The sequence below is a fragment of the Phoca vitulina genome, unplaced genomic scaffold, assembly GCF_004348235.1.
Source record: "Phoca vitulina isolate PV1807 unplaced genomic scaffold, GSC_HSeal_1.0 scaffold60, whole genome shotgun sequence".
Classification (NCBI taxonomy): domain Eukaryota; kingdom Metazoa; phylum Chordata; class Mammalia; order Carnivora; family Phocidae; genus Phoca; species Phoca vitulina.
In genome coordinates, this window is record NW_022589763.1 from 4512543 (window position 1) to 4533383 (window position 20841).

The window sequence follows — 20841 nt, forward strand, 5'->3', positions numbered from 1 at the left end:
CTATTGCACAAGATCACCAGGAGATGGGAACTGAGTTCTGGAATATTGCATATCTTTTAGCAGACACTTGGATTTTTTTTTCCTTTTTAAAAAAATTTTTATTAAGTGTTTAATTTTAATTCCAAAGAGGCACTTGTTTTTGTGCATTTCCTATGGGGGCTATAGGAGCAGAAATATTTTCCCTTCCTCCCTTGCTAGGTGCTTTTGGCCAGTCTTTTAATGAAATTGGCATAAGACAGATGAACAGGAGAAAAATTTAATTTCATATGGACAAAATCGTGAGGGGCCCCAAGACAATCAGGCAGTTGAAGGTTATATACCATCCTGAGCTAAGGACAAAGGGGTCAGAGTCTGGGGCTTCAAGGGGGAGGAAGGGAATTCACAGGAAGCATAAGGGCCACAAAGAAAAAACAACCCGTGCCAACCCCCCCCCCCGCCCCCCCCCCCCCCCCCGCCCCAGTCAGCCCAGACTCCGTGGTTCTCGCTGATGATCGCTGTCTTCCTGGACCAGCCCCTCTGTCTAAATTCTCCCAGGCAGTGGGGTGGGGGGAGGGTGTAAATAGCACTTCCTGAGTCTTTTGGGCTTTGATTGTCTTCAGCTCAAAATAGTACACATGCCAAAGTGGCACATTTTGGGAAGGCTTGATCTGAACCCCTTCAGGGGAAATGGTGAGAGTAAAAATAATTATTTTTGCATCCATGGATCGAGTTTCCTTTTTTTTTTATTAAAGATTTTATTTATTTATTTGTCAGAGAGAGACAGAGCACAAGCAGGGAGAGTGGCAGGCAGAGGGAGAAGCAGGCTCCCTGCTGAGCAGGAGCCCGATGTGGGACTTGATCCCAGGACCCTGGGATCAGGACCTGAGCAGAAGGCAGATGCTTAACCCACTGAGCCACCCAGGCACCCCCATGGATCGAGTTTCCTAAGAGGAGTTTTATTTTTATCAGAAACATCCTTTCAACATTTTGTATCCTTAAGGAGCCCATACAAATATATACACACACACACATATATATATGTACATACAAAATATACATGCATACATGTGTGTATATATATATATATATATATATATATATAGTAGGCAGCCTCACATTGGAATTTGGGAGGGTCATTTCCTGCAGCCTGGGGATTTTCTCTGTAATTTTACTGCAAATTCTCTTTTGCAATCAGTGCTGAGGGGACTCATGCCAGCCCTTCAGCCAAATAGAGCACATTCTGCAGAGGTATTACATCGCAGGTGGGTGTGTTTGGAGATGAGTGCACAAGAATGTGAAAAGTCCTCACAGGCTCTTCCCTGGTTGTTTGGCCATCCAAATAAGACCTTCTCTGATTTACTGTCTGCAAACCAGGGGGCTGGGAGGAGTCATTTACGGTGGCTGAATGCAGACCGTCACCCTGGACCTACCTTGTCTTGCGATCGTGGCCTCTGTACTGATTAGCGGTGTGACCCCCCATGTAGCCCCTTAAGCTCCTAGGAGCGTTCCTTGCCTTTCTCCTTTATGGAAGGCGGATGGTGACGGGGCGTCCATGGTGAGGATTGGATGTGGGCCCACCCTGTCCCTCATTTGCCCGCGGGGCGTTTTTGAGAGTGAAAGGAGGTGTTAATGATGGGGACAACGAGCACGGCCCTTAGCCTGGGGTGGCGTCTGAAACACACTTGCAGGGTGCCCACGTCCCCCCCGGGCGCTGGCCCTGCCCTCAGCTCCTCTTTGTCCGTATCGCCGTCCTTGATGTGCACCGGCAGGGCTGTCCCTGGCATAGAGCAGGTGCACTGTGAATGCTCTCGACATCCCTCCCACCCAAGCACGGTCAGTTTTTCGAGTCACATCGTTTTGGATGCCTTGCCAAGGACGCCCAGTGCAACACTGGAAACTCGGGCAGATTTATCTATGTCTTTCCTTTCTTCACCTTCGCATAGAAGCAGCCCCCCAGATCCTCCAGGAACTCACGTGGCCGTATGGTCTCCGGGTGCCCGCCATCAAAACCTGCTGTCTAGAAAGAAGAACTTGATGTCTGTGTGCTGTGATGGGCATCTGAGCCCGTGCAGGCCTTCTCTGATTGGTTTCCTTGGGTCCCCCTGGCTTGTGGAAGGAACGAAGGCAGCTCACACAGCAGTGGGTGGTGCTGAAGAGAAAAACGGGTTTTGTGGAGGCAGGTGAACCGGGGTTCCGTTCACGGTTTCGCCTCTTGTACTCCTGGGCGGGTCAGCTCAGGGTTCTCTTGAGCAGAGAGAGAGAGAACACTGCCCTGTGATGCGGCGGGAGACCTCAGCGGCATTGTGACCGTCCTGGGTTCCTCCCTGTTGTCCTCACTTTGTCCCCCTCACCCATTCTGTTCTCCTCCCTGGAGGAAGCCCCCTGGGGACTACCATCAGCAGGCTGTATTTCCTCTGGCCCTGGTGTATGTGCTTAAGGGGAGATATAACATCCAGAAGGGGAGGGGACTCAGGTTGAGGTTTTCATGCAAGCCCCTCGTCCTTCCGTAAAGGTCTGCAGAGGAAGGGCTGTATTCTGGACTGGCTCTCTGCTCCCATCAAGGACCCTTGTTGGCTCTGGTGACCCCTTTCTCCCCTTTGGGCATCAGGATGGTACCAGCCTTCGGGGTCAACCCTGTCCCCCTTGGCTTCCCTATTCCTACCCACACCCCTGTCAACCTTTTAGTGAATTCTTCCATAATTTTCTTATCTTGCATGAATCTCCCCTTTCCCGCTGGGATGTCTGACCGATTCTGGGTTCTTCCTGGTGCCCCCAGGAAAAGGGCAGCTCATTCGTCGACCCCAAAGGCCATCCACGGTAGCCTCAAACAGAGCAGGTACCGCTCCTTTGCAGCTCACGTGTGGAGCAAACATATTGGAGGAGGTAGCTCATTCAGACCCAGCAGAGATGCTTCCCTTAGTCACGGAGTAATGGTGAGATGTTTCTGCCCTGCAGCCTAACAACTATGTGACTAAGACCTCACGAGGTGGGGCAGGCACACTCCTGCGTCAGCTTTCCTCCAGGACCCTCCAGGTGATGCTGCTGAAGTGGCATCTGCGTTTCTCTAGATCCCAAGTACTGAGGACGGTACACAGAGGGCTGTGATTCTGGCACCTTCTTTATGATCTCTCACGGGACAGGAAGCTTGATTGGATGGCAGAACCACACTTGGAAAGGGCTCCATCTCTGCCCGGGCAAGACCCCCCTCCCCCTCCCACCGCCCCCCAAGACAACCTGGTCTCCACGGTGACACATAGACACACAGATGCAGAGCCAGGAAGGAGAGACTTTTATCCGAAGGCCTTCTTTCAGTGGGAAAAACACGCTTGTCCCAAGGTCTGCATAGTTTCAAAGCTTAGGCAAAAAGGGTTTTACTCATATAAGGAGAAGTAAACAAAGCCAGGGGGAACCAGGCGTGGGAAATGGGACGAGAGGGTGGCCTGATGGGACGGTAGATCTGAGAAAGGTTTTCCCTGGGGCCAGGCTGTCCTCAGGAGAGGCTGTCTGATGGCTCGCGCTGAGAGTTGGGCCAACGTGCGGGGTCCTGCGGGCAGGAGAGAAGCTGAACCAAAGTCTGACAACTATTTTCTTCTGATTGATGATGGGGGCAAGCCATTCCGTGAAGCATTTGAGACAAAGAAAGGGAATTCGGAGGGTCTGTGTCTGGCTTTGTCCAGAGTCATCTTGGGGGCATCGGGAAATCTTATCTGAGTCATCCAAGGAAAGGAGTGCACTCAGCCATGTGGCAGAACAGCGAGAGTGGGCGTATTTCTTAACCATTTGTGTTTTCCAGGATCACAGGGCTTGGGTGAAACCGAACATTGTTCGTGAACCTAACAGCCTTTTCTTCTGTTCACTGTGGTTGAGTTTCAGGGCAGGAAATGTTCAGGGGTACTCCGAGAGAATGCATCCTTGGGCGTGTCTCCGTCCCATGACCAGCTGGCCGAGCTCTTGCAGCCGAGCCAAGCTGTGCATGAAGATGTACCTGAGAGGGATGCCAAGACTTGGTTGGGCAGGCCTTGTTTTCAAGGAGAAGGCTCTCCCTGGGAATATACTCGTTCACCTCCCGCTGATGCAGGAAGCAACAGAGGAGGGGACGTGAGTGGTGTTGCAGATTCCTCGGCCACCAGCCCGTGTACCCGATGGCACGGGCCGGGTGGGTGGAAGCAGGAAGATGCCTTGCAGATAAGCACGTCTTCCAGCAGGCATGCCTGTGGCTTTCCACCTTGAAGCAAACAGAGCTGGACGCGCACGGCACCTACCTGCTTCCGTGGGGTGTTCTCCTAAGACGTATTGTCCCGCACTGGTGTTTAAAATCTGTTGTTGCTTGGTGATTTCCGTTGATTACAATGATTTTCTGGGATGCTTAGCAAGGGAAGGTTTAGAAGGGGTTATAAATGGGGCTAATTAGTGAGATGCAAATCGCTTTTATGGCTGCTTCCAAACATTTAAATGACCCATAATTAAATTATGTTGCCAAATTATTTCTTAATTACCGTCTTCCTATTGAGTTTATTTCGTCAGGAGATGTCATGCACAGTTTAACGTGCAGAGCAAGGAGCATCGTGCAGATGGATGCCTTGCAAAGAACAAGCAGAGTGCTCATCTGCTTGGGCTTCTCTCTCAATGGGTAGACTTTCATGTTTCTCTTTCCACTTGGATCCGTCTTAGATGCTGAGTTTGCGTATGAGCTGACAGGATCATAGCCATCCCTTTGTTCAAATTCCCTACTTCTCCACCAAGTCACCCTTTCCACAATAGCCCCAGCAGATGGGGTTTTTCATTCTCCACCCGGTCGTGGCCGGGAAAAGATGCCGTGTGCCAGGCTGATCATTTCATGTGGGTGCTCCTGTAAGATTGTGGTCCTGGTTTTGGACACAGTGCTGGCTCTGGTCTCTGAGACAGCAGAGAAGTCCTTTCTGTCTTTTGCAGATGGCTGCTCACGCAGATTTAAAAGCACTTTTCATGTCTTTTGTGTGCTGGGAGAAAGGGTAGCAATTCGTGAGCAATCACGTATGCAGAACGGTGTCTGTGCCCCCGAGCATCTCATTGGCCTGCACCTCGATAAGCCCACGTCTGTCTCTCCCTCTTAAATAGCAGTGATACGAACTGAAAAATATTTCCACTATGGTCCGACCTGGGCAGACTTGGCTGGAACTTCTCTTCTTTGTCTCAGAAACATCCCCTTACATAATGTGTGCTAAAGGAGCATTAATTTTAGCCTTAGGGACCAAGTCACATCATCGCTCACCTAGCTAACGCCCATGCCTTCATCGGCTAACATCTTCTCCACGTGACTCACAGTGAGACCACACCTTCTTGATATCAGCATCCTCCCGCCGTTGATGATATTCGTTAAATTAAGTAGATTGTGTGTCACCTCTGGATTTGATTCTGCGAGTGTTCATCTCTTGTTTCACTTACCAGCGTCCTTCTGAGACCGTCCCCTCTTCCGAGGCACATACCGTCCTCCGCGTGCTGGATGCGTGTTCTCCTAGCACGTTCGTACAGATCGTTGGTATCAGTTACTAAGAGCGCAGGCTCATGGTGCACATCCTGAAACACCTCCACAGTGGCCATACCTGTTTTATAAGCCAGCACTCTTCTGCAGTATCTCCTCAGCCAGCCTGCAACATGGGATGTCCAGATTCCTGGCTACCATGATGCTTTGTTCTGCTGCGGAAGCTAGCAGAACTGAAGAGGTCCGGTTGCATGACCTTCCAGCAGCGGAGACCTGCCTTGTTCTCAGCCAGCTCAGGACGGTATCAGACGTTCGCCATTTAGCTTCCTATGCGCACACGGACCATCTACAGAAATACTGATTCTAGAATCTGGTGGCAGATACATCTTGAGTTAGCTGGTTACCTAGGGTCTAGTTTTTAATACCTTTCTTGTTTTACTTGCAAACATGATGTGACTGTTGAGGAGAGGACATGATCAGGCAGCATGCCCGTCCAATCGGTAAATGCACGTCTGTGGACATTTCCCTAATAAGGTCAGCACGCTGTGTGACTACATTGGGAGTCCATTGTTTGCGTTTGTGTAGGCACCATGTGAAAAAATAAGGAAGTGACATTACTCGCTAATTAATTAAGTAGGATTATATTCTGTTGTCAAGTATAATCGTGTTGCTGTTTGAACTTGGATCTTCTTGGTTTTCTATTGTTATAACCGTCTATCAGCAAGTGATAATTAGCTTGCAGTGTAAGCAAACTCAGCATGTGAAGATCTCGGCCAAGGGCATGTCTTACTTTAGAGAAGACGCTCTTCCGTTCGGACACCCCCGGTGGAACTGAGTGCAGAAAACATAGTTCTGTAGGGGGAAACGTGCTCTCGGCTGAAGATGTGGTATCTTGAGTCTTGTTCAAGATTTAACATTTAACCCAAAGGCACTTACTGTCATTAAGTGTCCAGTACTATGTAGGGTCTCATGGTGTTGCTTGTCTGAGAGCAGAGAACGCTACCCTAAATACTGGACTTGCAGGATATAGTCCCTGCAGGCCCATCTTCCTTTCTACCTCCGACTGTCTGTTCCAACTTTTTATTCTGAAGATTGGCTCTCCTTATATATTTATATCAAAACTGATTTTCGGCTGAAGGCAATTTTGAATGACTTTCATTTAATCTTACTAAAGGCTTAACGAAGTCTGTAGATATTGTTTATCCAGGAGGTATCACCATTGGAATTCAGTGGAAATGCTTGAATTCTTTTATAAGTCCTTTAACGTCCTTATTCGTTATTATGGACGTTTTAGAGGCTGTGCCTGATCATTTTAACGTTTGTACATCTTATGCTACTTCACAGGTTGTATGTGTATGAAACATACATGTGTATTTATGAATACTTACATATATGTGTGTATATACATATATAGATTTTTTTCTAAAGGCGGACATTGAGTCTAGAAGACTGGTGGACACTAAATTCAATATTTGCCACAAGAAAACATCGCAGCCCTTTGCCCATCTGGCCCCTTGTGTGAGCTGCTCTCTCAGTGTAGATGCTGTGTGTTAAGCTCAAATTAAGTCCAGTTCCCTCTGGCTTCAGATGCTCTATGGGAGATCCACATTCTCCCCCCAACAGAGCTTGGGGTCTGACCACCAGGAGGCTCAGGGGGCTCCACTCTGTGCTACAGCCTACTGCCTGGCTGGCTGGTTTCCCCTCTTCTCCACATTCCCTCCACCTGCGAGGGAAGCAGACGAGGGTCTCTGGTGTGTAGGAAGTTTCATCCCATTCTGGATTGTAGTGCATGTGGCTTTCAGTGCATCCTCAGCTTTCTGATGGGTTTTTTAAAACACTAGGGCTTTAATCAAGAGCCTCATACGGTGTTGCTGGTGTGCAAGACCATCGGGCAGTTCCTCACCAAGGTAAACATAGAATCTCCGTATGATGCAGCCATCCCACTGCTAGGTCCGTAACCCCAAAGAACTGTAAACAGGTGTTCCGGCAAAAACCTGCACACGAATGTTCATAGCGACAAGGGTCAGGAAGATAGCCCTAAACTAGAAGCAACACAAACGTCCATCAGCAGATGGATGGCTGAGCAAGAGGTGGCAGCCCCTTACGATGGAATAGTATTCAGCCACGAAAAGGAACAAAGTGTTCGTACCTGCTGCGTTGTGGACAGACCTTGAAAACATTGTGCTCAGAGAAAGAAGCCAGACGTACGTGGCCACGTAGTACATGATCCCATTTCTGTGACGTGTCCAGGATAGGCACATCCTTGCAGAAAGCAGCTTAGTGGTTGCCAAGGGTGGGCGGGCGGGGGGGAGAAATGGGGAATGTCAGTGTGGAGGACGCACGGTTTGCTTGGGGCTGCTGAAACGTTCTGCAAGTAGCTGGAGGTTGTGGGTGCACCACATTGTGCGTGTTCTCAATACCACTGAATTGTACACCTTACAGTGCTTTAAATGGTGGAGTTGATGTCATGTGAATTTCACCATCTTAATATCCAAATAGTTAAATGGAAAGAAAAAAAAAAAAAAGGTTCTACATTCTGCTTAGAGATCCTGACAGCGATGTCCATATATTTATAGTCACTTAAAAAACCAGTCGTGATTCTGTGAGAGCTTCTGTGTTGGGGGTGGGGGCACCCACCTCCATTCGTCCCTACAAAGATGGCCAGGCTGATGATCATTCTCTCAAACGCCGTTCATGCGGAGGAGTTAAGTAGCTTGCTGAAGGGTGAGGTTGACAGTAACAGCTGGCTGGCCATGCACTTAGCGGGGATGGCCTAGTTGTTTTGAGCCATCTTGATCCCTGATCTGGTTGTGAAATCGATCATGCCTGGCCCCCATCCCTAACAGCTAAAATCATGTTCCTCTTTCTCATCTCGAGTCATTGCCCAGCTGAATGCATCTCACCCCCCAAAAGACCAGAGCAAACAACCCCGGAGGCCTTCTGACATTGCAGCCCTGATGACAAGACGAGGACGTAAAGAAACTTTTCACTCTATTTTCAACCCTTCTTGCTTTCCCTTTTTCTCCTTTAGACCTTCTGCAATGCTCTGTCTTCTCCCCTTTTAAGTTTGCTGAGCATTCTCTCTGATTGCCTGTGATGTGGGCCCACTCCTTCATACCGAATGGTAGAAACTACAAATGTTAGAAAGGTGAAGTCGGGGTGTTCAGGGGGATCCTGGCCAGGGGATCCAGGAACATGCACATAATTCCCAACCTGCATTGACCCAGGCTCTGTGTCTTCCTGTGAGGTCTCCAAGAAAGCTCTGTGTAGAGCAGTGACCTCCTTAGGCAAAGTTACGTTTTCTTATTTGCTCCAGCACCAAACTCCAAAGAAATCTAGCAACTTAGACTGGGACCTGCCCAGTCCTGCATAAACGAGACAGGCAGCATCAGTTTGTCCCATGGCGGGAAGGGCTCAACGTTCTCTGGAGCCTCCTTTATAAGGGTGCGAATTGCATCCCCTCCCCAAAGCCCTGCCCCTCCTGATCACATCACCTCGGAGGCGGGTTAGGATTTCAACATCTGAATTTCTTTGGAGTGTGGGGTGGACACAAACATTGAGACCATGACAGTTTCTATTTGTGGTTTGATCACAAAATCCTGCTGGGATTCAGCATTGCCAGCAAACAGGTCACCTAAGTCTGGCCCCCTCACCCTCTACCGTGTCTTGTTGTAATGAGACTTCCATGCAGTGCTGTCCGGTACCAAGAACTCTCCAGTTCTGGTGACCCCCAGCAAGCCCAAGAGGAAGGTGTGACATGATCACATTCCCCAGACTTCTGAGGACCCATGTGGTTCGCAAGATGCAGTAAATTTTACCTAAATAACCACGTGAGGTACGCCGTGATCACGAGGGAATGATGGCGGAGCGTTTAGATGTGGAGCTCAAGGAGAGGTGTTACAAGGCTGAGCGGCACCGGGGCGATTTCCTCCTCTCGCACACTTGCCGTTCAGCCCTTAACGGCGGGCGCCCTTGACATCTCTGCTCGGCCAGGTCACAAAGTTGCCACATTACAGACCTTGGGGATCCCAGAGAGTTGTTCCAGTTGAAATGGCAACGGGAGAATCCCGTTTGTGAACTCCCTCCGACGTATTCCCCGTGGAAATGTGCTAGCCCGGAGGGGGCGTGCAAGGCCGCGACACACGTGATTTCCGTCCGTCCCAGTTGGCTGCTGGTAGGGTAGGCATCTCTTCCTTACAGGGCTCTGACGTCCCCAAAGAACGACTGTTTTCAGGGCATTTACTCTTCCGAAGCATCGGAAACGAAGTGCTGACAGCAGTATTCCATGTTGGGCATTTGCATCGGTGCATGTGCTAGATAAATTTATTTATTTATTATTAAATATTAAATTTATTTATTTATCTTGATAGCATGACTCCGTCTCAAAATGCACTTTGTTCTTTAGTGTGGAGAGAAACGCAGTTCACCGTTAAGATAACCTCTTATCTTAAAAGCAATCCACTCGTTACAAAATATACTTTTCACAAAATGACACTGATCAAAGCTCCATGGCATTAAATATCTTCTGGGGACCGTGATAACATAAGTAAATATTTGCTTATGATAATCATGCATTTTTATCTGCAAAGTGGGGAAACTGATAACCCTCTTTTGTCTTAAAAGCAAGCCATTAGATGTGAACATCTAGCTACAAAACATTCAGGTGTGTAGAATGAAAATAATGGATCAGGAGCAGTAAAAGTTTCTCCTGTAACATTTGGGATAACGTTCAAGTATTAACTTGTATAAGACACTGATATTCGAAGATATTTCAACGAACTAATATAAGGTGATCTAGATGTGCATGTGTGTAATCTATCAACAGAGACAGGTATATATTTTCACATACTTTTTATCCTTCTGTATATACATATTTATGATTATATATAGTATATGTATATATATACACACACATATCATGTATATATACACATATGTATATATGCATAAATATGTATATAGAGAATATAATATATGAGTGTGCATATATATATACATATATGTGCTATGCCAAAAATGCATTTATGAATTTAACCCAGAAGTTATTTAAGAATTCAATGAGAATTTTTTTTTTTTTAAAGATTTTATTTATTTATTTGAGAGAGAGAGAGAGAGCACAAGAGGGGGGAGTGGGAGAGGGAGAAGCAGACTCCCTGCTGAGCAGGGAACCCGATGTGGGACTCGATCCCGGGACTCCAGGATCATGACCTGAGCCGAAGGCAGTCGCTTAACCAACTGAGCCACCCAGGCGCCCTCAATGAGAAATTTAATGATGAATAAAAATGTTCATTTGGGTTCTACAAAAATGTCTTATATCCAGGGGCACATTTACCAACATACATGTTATTAGCATGTGCATGATATAGTTTTTTCAAAATATGTACATCTTCACAAATTTTACCCCTGCAAAGAGCTGTGAAGAATTTCATACCTGTGGGTATTAAGGAGGGCACGTTCTGCACGGAGCACTGGGTGTTATAAGCAAACAATGAATCATGGAACACTACATCAAAAACTAATGATGTGATGTATGGTGATTAACGTAACATGATAAAATAAAATTAAAAAAAAAAAGAATTCTGTAACTGTGGTCAGTAGTCCAAGAGTGCAATTAATGCTGATTAGCTATTTTGTATATTTTGTCTTTTAAAATTACATAATTGCCATCAACAGATGAGTGGACATTGGGCGCCTGGGTGGCTTAGTCGGTTAAGCGTCTGCCTTCGGCTCAGGTCGTGATCCCAGGGTCCTGGGATTGAGTCCCGCATCGGGCTCCCTGCACAGTGGGGAGTGTGTTTCTCCCTCTCCCTCTGTCGCTCCCCCTGCTTGTGCTCTCTTGCTCTCTGTCAAATAAATAAAATCTTTAAAAAAACCGGATGTGGGGTGCCTGGGTGGCTCAGTCGTTAAGGCTCTGCCTTCAGCTCAGGTCATGATTCCAGGTCCTGGGATCGAGCCCCGCATCGGAGTCCCTGCTCGGTGGGAAGCCTGCTTCTCCCTCTCCCACTCCCCCTGCTTGTGTTCCCTCTCTCGCTGTGTCTCTCTCTGTCAAATAAATAAATAAAATCTTTAAAAAAAAAAACAACTGGATGAATGGATAAAGAAAATGTGGTCCATCCACACAGCAGAATATTATTCAGCCTTAAAAAAGAAGGAAGTGCTGACTCTTTGCTACCACTTGGATGAACCTTGAGTACGTGATGCTGAGTGACATAAGCTGGACAGAAGGACAAATCCTGTATGATTGCACTCCCATGAGATACTTAAGAGTAGTGAGACTCATGGAGACAGAGAGTGGCAGGGTGGGGGCCAGGGGCTGACGGAGGGGGACAGTTAGAAATGGTTAAGAGGGTGAGTTTTATGGGAATCTTTCCCACAATCAAAAATCATTTAAAAATTCCAAAATCAGTCATCAGATACTCAAACAACCCAGCCATGTATAAAGTGAAATGGAATGCTCCTTCCAACCACATCTTGCCCCTTGGTGGTACCTCGTGGCCCAGCCCCTCTTGTCACGTTTCTCTATGAATGGATTTGGGGTCCAAGAGTACTGGACTAGCACCCCCCCCATTCCATCAGTCACTTGCCACATGTCCTTGAGCTGGGGATGTCACCTCTCAGGCTGACTCTCCTCGTCTGTAACAAGGGAGTCATCCAGAGCCTCCCACATTGGCCGTTGGATGTAGAGAGTGGTCTCTGGAGCATGGGTACCTCGCGGCTAATGATCTGATACAAGCTGAAGGCTGTGACTTGTTACTGTTGCTTTGGCCACTGGTGCGTGTCTACACCACCATGTCTTCTTCAGAAGCCTTTTGCTCTTGGAGTTGCTTTCCCCAATGGGGTGCAGTTTGTAATTACTGGTTGCTCTGAACTCCAGGGGAGAGAGGGGCTCCCCTTCAGCTGGCTTGGTTGGGTCTTGAGGAGGGTTGGGTTGGGTTGGGTCTTGAGGAGACTACGGGACCACTACCCCGTTTGCCTGAGAAATTCCCCACCTCCTGGACCGGGCTGGGAGGGGTCTCATCTCATGACAGGCTCAGTCTCATCACTGCCATAGAGCACCTGCCTCTTAGCATTTCTCAGTGTCAACGGGAACGCTCATCCTTGCCGAGGAACCGAATACAAGTTGAGGCAGCCAGATGTGGACCTGGGCAATGAGGGGAAAGGCTTTTCAGGAACCCAGACATCATGGGGTGTCAAAGGCTCCTCAGACTCTGGTTTTTACAATTTTCATGGACTATTTTGCTTTGTGTGGATGCTTTCAGGGGCTTAGCCCTGTCCTCTCAAATTGGAAGAAAATACGGAGTCAGTTCCAGGCAGACTTAGGGAAAAACCATCGGGTTTTGGGAACATAAATATTACAGGAGCTTAGACGTGGTAGGAGCCCTGGTGTTGTCCAGCCGTAGACACAGGTGTGCAAAGATCAGGCTCCTCAGTTCCATGTTGGCAGGTAAGGAACTTTGCCACCAATATGGGAAGCATCATGGCTGGACTCCCTGCATGCTACCCTCTTCGTCATGTCCTAGAGCATAAGCCGTACCAGCAAAGAAGACAGAGAAGTCAGTGGGAGCCATGGGGGTCTTCCAAAGACTTTCTGAACTTGGTGTTTCCCCAAGCTGTCTGAAGATTTTAGTTGTAAAGAAAGAGGTTGAGAAAAACTTAATTTTCAAATAGCTTTCATTATTAATACGATTAACATTAATATAATTAAGTTAATTGTGATATGTGTAGTTGAGTGTATTGAGAAATGCCAAGACCAGAGTGCCGTCTACTGTGGCAGAGTCTATAAAAATAGCAATTCGCTAGATAAGTAAAACATAAATATTTATTTTAGAAAATTGCAAGCAATTTATTGTTTTTTATTAAAGTATACTTGGCACATAATGTTACATTAGAAAAATCATAAACAATTTAAAGGGCTATTTAAATCTATGGAAACACCTGTTTTAACACATATTCAGATAGGTTTTTGTTGTCAGATAATTTTTACGGTTTTAAAACAGGATGTCTATTTAGATAACGCTTTGTTAACACTTCGTTAACCAATTATTGGTCAAGAAATTTATTATAGATAGTTTGAATTGAATAAATCTGCCTTTCTTCTAAAAAATATGGTTTGTAATGTGGGGTTTTCTCTATTTTCAATATGCCTTTTTCCCCCATTGAGCAAAGAGATTAGGAACATTTTCGTTGCCATGGTAAAGTTTCTGTTATGTAAACGCAGTGTTAGTTTTTCTTTAATGAACAAATTTAATGTAATTACATCTCCAGTTACGAAAATATTCTTTTGTCTCCCTCCTTCATGATAATTCTGTTTTAGGAATAGCTACTTCCTCACAAAAGTGTTTTCTTGCTTGTTTGCCAAATTAAGATTGTTCAGAAAAATAATTTTTTAAGGAGGGAAATTATGCAGGTTTTCAGAAATGTGCCATGCTCATATTTTGAAGTAGAGCACTTTCATTTATTTTTTAAGTACTAACTGTGTTTTAATACTTTGAAACACCTTTATAAATGTCCATGCTTGTGGGGAAAAAATAAGTTCTGGTTACTTCAGACAGTAGTAATTTATATGCAAGGGGATTCTAAATGGCTATTAACAAACTTACATTTTCTAACATTTTCAACTAGGTTGAAAGGCCTAACCATATCTAATGCAGTCACATTTTGGAGGTTAATGACGTAATGTCACATTGAGCTAACCAAACCCATTCTGTGATTCAGAAATTAATACTCTGTAGATATTAATAATTATTAAAGGGCTTTGATATCCTATTGGGTTTAATTCCAATTAAAAAAAAAAGAAAAGGTCTATACTTGAACTAAACGTCTCAGCAAAATGCACAGAAAATTGGAATGGATTTTTCCAAAGGAAGACACATATGTACAATGGATCTTTATTGTGGCAACATCCTGGTGTGCAGGTATCATCTTAAGCCCCAGACATTTTCTGTCTTCATTGTTCTCCGCAAAGCTAATGGCCCCCATGTCTTTCCGGAGAGCAAGGCTGAAGTCTCCTTGACCAGTCTCTCTCTCTCTCTCTGTCTGACACCTCATATCCAGTTAATTACCTGGTTGTATTAATTGCATCTCAAATCAGTCCTGATGTTCTGTCCTGCCTGCCCCCACCTAGACTGGGTACCAGCATCTCTGTGACATCATGGCCACTGGGCTCACTTTGCCTCTAAACTCTGCCAGGTCCATCTGCCACGGAACAGCAGAATGACGGAGAAGGCACATCATCCCCTGATTAAATTCTGCACTGTCTGCCCGTCATGTCCTGGGTGGGCTGACAGTGCTACCCATTTCTGATCCCTGCTCTTCCTTGAGACTTTTCTCCAACGCACAGTGAGAGTCTTGCATGGAAAAACAAACAAAAACCAAAACAACGGTGTGCCACCATAGGAATGCTGTGCATTCGGCCATTCCCAGAAGCAGCACAAGAAAAAGAATGGGATAGGGATAGGGAAACCTATCATCTGAGTGGTTCTCTGCATAGTGGCTTTATATATATTTTCCTTCTGTACATTCAGAATAGAAGTAAAAAGACAACAAAATAGTTTATTTGAAAAAAAATGAATTTTGATCTTCATGTACAGTAAAGGCAGGGTGGACCAAAGTAATGCTCGAAATAGCTGGATTTTGGGTGAAACTTTACTTAAGACTCACACGGAGCCTGGATTTTGCTTCATTTAATCTCTCTGTCAACCGTATCCCTCTGGGCTACCATAAGTACATTTTCCATTCCCGGTATTTTCAACCTTCGATCGTAAAACAAGAATTCATTTTTCACATGGTTGGTGAGCTGAGCAATGTGTCTTTAAATTACTTACATAAATTCTGACTACTCATTGCTAATGAAGCATGTTCTTAAAATAAGTTCAGCATGGCCTCTGAGCCTCTGCCATCAGAAGCCTTTGCAGATCCTCATTAACACAACTGAACTTCCCATCCAAAGCTCTTGGACTTTGTATTATTTTTCTGCTTCTGTGTAACAGATGAATGTAAAACTTAGCAGCTCAAAGCAACAAGGGTTTCTTATCTCAGCGTGTCTGGGGGTCAGGAATCTGGCACAGTGTAGCTGGTGCATTGCGATTGAGGTGCCGGCCAGGGTGGTGGTCTCATCTGAAGGCTCCGTTCCGAAGCTCACTCAGGTGGTTGTGGGCAGGATTCTGTTCCTTGTAGGTGGTCAGCATGAGGGCTGCAGGCCTCCCTCAGTTCCTTGTCATGGGGAGGGGGGGTCTCTCCTACATAGAATCTCACTCCATTAAAATCCAGCAGGAGGAGGAGTCTACTAGCCAGATGGAAGTCACAGTGTTTTGCATCCTGAGCACAGATGTCACGTGCTGTCCGTTTTCCACATTCTGTTCATGAGAACCAGGTTGTGAGGTCCAGCCATTCCCAAGGGGAGGGGATTATACAAGATGGGAATACCCGAAGGGTGTCACGGGGGCCAGCATGTAGTCAGCTGCCACATTTTGCTTGAAACTCTGTTGCTGTCCTTATAGTTTACACAAAGTTATAATAATAGCGCCATGATGACTACTACTAACAACCACTGGCCCCTAGTGATGAGCCCCTTATGTGTTCATAGTGCTAAGTGTGTAATTTTATCTTCTCCGTGATGCTTACAAGGTATTGTTTTGATTATCCCCATTTTGCACGAGAAAGTACCAATAGAGAGGCTGAATCATGGCCCCAAGTTTCTCCACCAGCAGGCGGGGGGCCGGGATTGAAACCTCACATCACCTGCCAAAGCCACGGTTGTCACTCCGGTGGTCACTGGAGTGGGCACCATGCTCGTGTGGATTCCCTCCTTTGACCAGCTGGAGGCATGTGGGGTCATTCTGCGGCTCGTGCAACCGTGAAACCCTCCCAAGGCTGTCACAGTGTCAGTTATCCGGTTTTTGCCCCATAAGTGTGTTGAATTGGAATGGATTTGGTTGAATTGTCAGTGAATTGCTTGTAGTTGTAAAGGTGTAGATGGATTAACTTCCTCCTAACAAGGGCTGTTTGTCTAGCGCTTCATCATTTTGGAGACTTTTTCTTCTCTTTCTTTTTCTTTTCATTGTGGGGAGGCAGGGGGATGTTCTTCCTGCCCTACTCCCCAGCTTTATTGAGGTATAACTGACAAAATTGTGTACATCTGAAATGGAAACGTGATGATTTCATATACATGTAGATTGTGAAATGATTATCACAAATCAGTTAATTAACATACTCATCAACTCACCTATTATTCACCATTTTTTGGCTTGTGGTGAGAATGTTTACTATCTACTGTTGAAGGCCGTAGCAAGTACACAGCACAGTATTATTAACTGTGGTCTCCATGCTGTCCACCGGGTCCACGGAACGTGGTCATCGTAAAACTGAACATGTGTCCCCTTGGACCAACCTCCCCCCGTGTCTCTGCCCCTAGCGAGTGTGTTCCATTCTGCGTCTGTGAGTTCGACCTCTTTTCTTTTTTCAAGATTCCACATTTCTTTTCATACTGCATTTGTCTCTCTGTGTCTGACATCATAGCCCCCCGGTTCATCACTGTTGTAACAAATGGCACTATTTTCTTCTTTTTACGACTGAGTAATATTCCATTGTATAGAGACCGCGTCTTCTTTATCCGTCTGTTGGCAGATGCTGGGCTAGCTCCTGAGCCTTGGCTGCCATGAACCATGCAGAGAACACGGGAGTGCAGGGGTCCCTGAGATCCCGGTTTTGTGGAAACCCTTTATTTCCACCATGTGCGCTGACTCCCTGCGGCAGAGACAGGATCGGAGGGAATGGTGGATGAGCCCGAGGCACAGACAGCTGGTGCTTTGTGCCCAAGACCTCGTGGCTGGTGGCCTGAGCAGGGACAAAACCCCTGACTCGTAATTCTCCACACATTCCCCTACTTCCTGACAAGCAGGGAGAAAAAGCCACCAAAGAAAGAAGTGAGGGCAGCATTAGGGATGAGCGAGTTGCTGTAGTCAGAACCACGGGTCCCTGCGTGGTTGTCTTTAGAGGACGGGAGGAGTGGGGACCAGAGTTTGCTTTTCCGAGAAGGGAGGATGCTTGAGAAGGAGAGAGATGCAAGAGGGGGGAGCGGAAGTAGGTCTGGACAGAGAGGAAGTTGTTGCTTCGGGTCATTGACACATGAGGGTTAAGGATCCTGTGATTTGGGTTTCCAAAGGCAGCGGACCAGATGAGTGTTGGGAGATGGGTCTCCCCTGGTGAACAGGGAAGGTGGTACATGGCACACACACCAGTGACGGACAGGAGGCAGGTAAAGCCAGGGAAGGAGGTATGCTCAGGGCCTGACTTTCTCTTTGAAGACCCTTCCCGAGATTGGTGCCCACATGCCTGGGAGTTGAAAGGCTTCTGTAAGTGTTGGGGGCCTGTCCTGGCCGAGGAACATCACCTGTCAGCATTGAAGACGTGCTTGTGGGTGCAAGGGAGAAATTCACGGTTACTCGGATGGGTGGCAGTTTCCGAATTCTTCCGTAGACGCCAAGCAGCTTGCGTGGGACAGCCGAGAGGGTGAGTGGAAGGTGCAGGATGCAGAGATGTTGCGGATGACTTTACAGATGCCGGGAAGGGTGGCGGGCAGACAGGAACTCGGAGGCTCTCTGTGGGGGGCAGTTTTGCTCGTGGGGTGCAGCTGAGCATCGTCCAGTGACCAGCAAGCCCCACAGCGAGGACTTCTCCCATCTCAAGTGCCGGTCATGCCAAGGCTGGGAAACCCTGTTAATGACAGCAATAAGCTAAGAACCAATCATCATTTCTTTACATAACAAATCATTAATAGTAGAAAAATACAATTAAAATAATAAGGGTGATGAGTGCCTGTTCCCGGTATTTCTTCACAGAGTTGACTCGGTAGAGAACTAGGCAAAGCACGTAGAGTGCCTGCACGCACTCAGAAAGCTGGGGTTTTGAAGTAAGAAGTTGTATTTATTTATTTTCTATATGAAGCGAAGCGTGAAAAGACTAAGGAGTTGGAAGCATGTGACCGCAGGACTGTGGCTGTCGGCTTCTCTGGGTGTGAACGCCCCCCGTGGCGTCCTTGCAGGGACGGGAGGTTAGTGAGCATGCTCTTTTATATGTCGCTGGTATTAGTTACGGCTTCACAAGGCGTTCAATCCACTTAGGGACCCCTGCCGTGCCAACCCTCCGCATTCTGTGGGCATCCCTAACGGGGGTCTTTAGTCATCCTCAAAGCTCTCCTGTGTGTCACTCCTCATGCTGACAGACGGATGCTAATTTTGGAATCCTTCTATTACCCATAAATCCTTCCAACCATCTAAAACACAGGGTACCGTCCTCATTAATCTCCTCTTTGGTGGAGTTGGAGCGAGGCATTGTTAATGCAGCAGAGAGAACGTCGGCGCTTTGTCTCACGCGGCTGTCGTGGGTCCTTGTTCCCCCAGCCACTGCCCTCGTGGGGTCCCCAGTGTGGTTAAGAAAGAGAGCATCTTTCCAGCCTCGTATCCACACAAGTTGTTAGTCGTTGGTTGCTCATTTGCTCGGTCACAGAGACCGCCTGATGTCAGAGGGTATGTTCAGAGAGGAGAGAGTACGGAGAACACGGCTGTGGAACGCGGCCGGACACTGTGGCCTTATGTCCTGCACGCCTCCCTGCTGCCCCCACGGGCCAGGGGGCCAGGCCTCTCCCTGGCCGGCCAGCCTGGTAAATGGCATCCCCACCATAGCCCCCGCCTCAGCTCTGGCTCTGAACGGACAGGAACACGGGCTTGGGGCTGAGAACCACTCGGACGGGGAGCAGAGTGGGGAGGGAGGCAGATGCCAGATGAAGTGGGAAGCCGACGTCCGCCCATAGAGCTGAGAATGTGATTCCACGGAGGTCAGGCTTTTGGTTCCAGTGGGACAGGGACACTGACCCCCACCGCCTGTCCAAGAGAGGGCTAGACAAGGATGGAAGATGGCAGAGCAGGAGTGGGGTTAGCCGAAGACAGGAAGGGAGTCGCTCCCTGTCTGTGGATGCAGAAGCCAGCAGGAAGACTGAACTTAGCATCCCAGGACCCAGAAAGGGCCAGAAAGCAGAAGCTCCAGGTTGTTGTGAAGATGGGGTCAGGAGTGAGGGTGGAAACCTGAGGATGGTTTGCACATCTGTGTGGAAGAGATTGGATTTCTAGGTCCCCGTCCGAACGGTGCAGACCTGGCAGGTCCCCCTTGTCAGCCAGCCCCGGGAGGGAAAAGGCTGGGTCATTGGAGAATGTGCATCAGGGAGGCTCTGAGCTTGGGGCATCAGGCCCAGCTGGGACACAGGGAAACAAAGGGTTGGATCGAGGCAGAGTCATTAACATCCATGTTGGGAAGGGAGGGCAGCCAAGTCCTCACCCCACTGCAGTCCCAGAATGCAGCCCGCCAGAGGGACCCGGCCCCAAGCAGGAGATTGAGGGGTGCTCTGTGGACACACAGGTCAGGAGAAGAGGCTCCCAGGTCCTGACAGTTCATCCTACCCACACACACGCAGGCCTTCCATCCGGCTTCCCGTGTCCTACCCTTCAAGGGGAGCAGACCACCAGGAACCCCGGGCATCTGCGAGCAAAGTCTCTAACATGACACAGCCCAAAACATGAACACCAGCACGCAGCAGGGACTGTTCTGTGTTGTAGGACGGAGCAGTGAACAGACACACAGCACACCGTACACCTGGTTCGTGTTCTGCGTGAATTGGTTTCCCCTGATACTGTAACAAACTACCACCATCCTGGAGGTTTAAAACCACGCTAATTCATTTATGCTAACGTTCTGCAGGTAGGAAGTCTGGAGTGAGTCTTACGGGGTTGAAATGAGGGTGTCAGCGGGCTCCTTCGGGACTTTCGGCTTTAGCGGCTTCTAGAAGGCCCCTGCACTCCTGGGCTCTTGGCCCCGCATTACGTCACCTTTTACGTCGCTTTGCTCACCACGGACCCCTCCTTTGGTCCTGTCACCTACCAAATGCCCCACTGCCTCCCATTTGTGAGGACACTTACGAGTGTGTTGGGCCTAACTGGACGATCCAGGCTCATCTCCCTATTGCAAGATCTGGAATGCCATGTGCAGAGGCCCCTCCGTCTGGAACGTCACGTGCTCACCACTTGCAGGGATAAGGGTGTGGACGTCACCCAGTGTGAGTGTGTGCTGTGATGATGCTGTGGGTTCCCTACGTTGCGTGCATTTGCTCTAAGCGATTATCCAGCACCTGGGCCTGCAGCCTCAGCCATTGAACCTGGTCCTCCTTGAGTTTGGAAATATGTACCCGTGTTACCCTTAAAAAAAAAAAAAAAAAGACAGATAATTTTAGAAAAGAGACAACTCTGGAGTGCCTGTCCATGCAGGGCTCAAATAGAGAACTTTTAGCGAATTATGGAGCTGGCCCCCCAGGAAGAGATGGCCCGTGATCTTGTTTGCATTTTTCCAAACAG

General features: G+C 47.7%; 1 protein-coding gene across 7 annotated transcripts in view; it reads left to right on the forward strand.

The window, feature by feature from the left end:
* Nucleotides 1-20841, forward strand: part of STS (steroid sulfatase) — a 548358-nt gene that overhangs the window by 57168 nt on the left and 470349 nt on the right. The gene's annotated exons all lie outside the window — the stretch shown is intronic.